Below are 772 nucleotides of genomic sequence, written 5' to 3'. Positions count from 1 at the left end.
CCGGGCCTGGCGGGCCAGCGGCGCGGGGGCGGCGGACACACCACGTGGCAGGAGGAGATTGGCTTGGCGCAGCGGCAGTGGATGTGTCCGGCGCCGGTGGACATGGCCAGCGGCGGGGGGGAAGGCTAGACTAGGGTTTCGACCCGGATTTGGATGGGGAGGACATATTTATACCTAGAAGGAGGTGGGAGTGTCCAAATGAGGTGTAGTTTTCGACCACGCGATCGTGATCCGACGATGGAGGACATGTGATAGGTTTGGATGGGTTATTGGGCCACTTTGGGGGGGTGTTGGGCTGCAACACACACGAGGCCTTTCCGGTTTCCTGGTTAACCGTTGGAGTATCAAACGGACTCCAAATGGCACGAAACTTGACAGGCGGTCTACCGGTGGTGTACCAAGGCCGCTTGGCAAATCTCGTCCCATTCTGAGAATGTTTAACATCCGCTCATGAAAAGAGGCAAAAGGGGGGCGCCGGAGGACGTATGAGTGTCGGATTGCAAAACGGACAACGGAGAAAAAGCTCGGATGCATGAGACGAACACGTATGCAAATGCGATGCACATGATGACATGATATGGAATGCATGACATGAACAAAATGCAAAACAAGGACAAAACCCAACCACGAGGAATCTCATAACTTAGAGCCGAAAATGGCAAGAGTCGGAGTACAAATATGGCAAGTTACATCCGGGATGTTACACGCATTCATGGCGCAACTCTGGGCCGCTATCTGAGGGCCCTAGTCAGGCTATTTAAACCGAGCGGCG

The sequence above is a fragment of the Triticum aestivum genome, chromosome 2A (genome assembly GCF_018294505.1).
Source record: "Triticum aestivum cultivar Chinese Spring chromosome 2A, IWGSC CS RefSeq v2.1, whole genome shotgun sequence".
NCBI classification, from domain to species: domain Eukaryota; kingdom Viridiplantae; phylum Streptophyta; class Magnoliopsida; order Poales; family Poaceae; genus Triticum; species Triticum aestivum.
Note: the sequence above shows the minus strand (reverse complement) of the source record.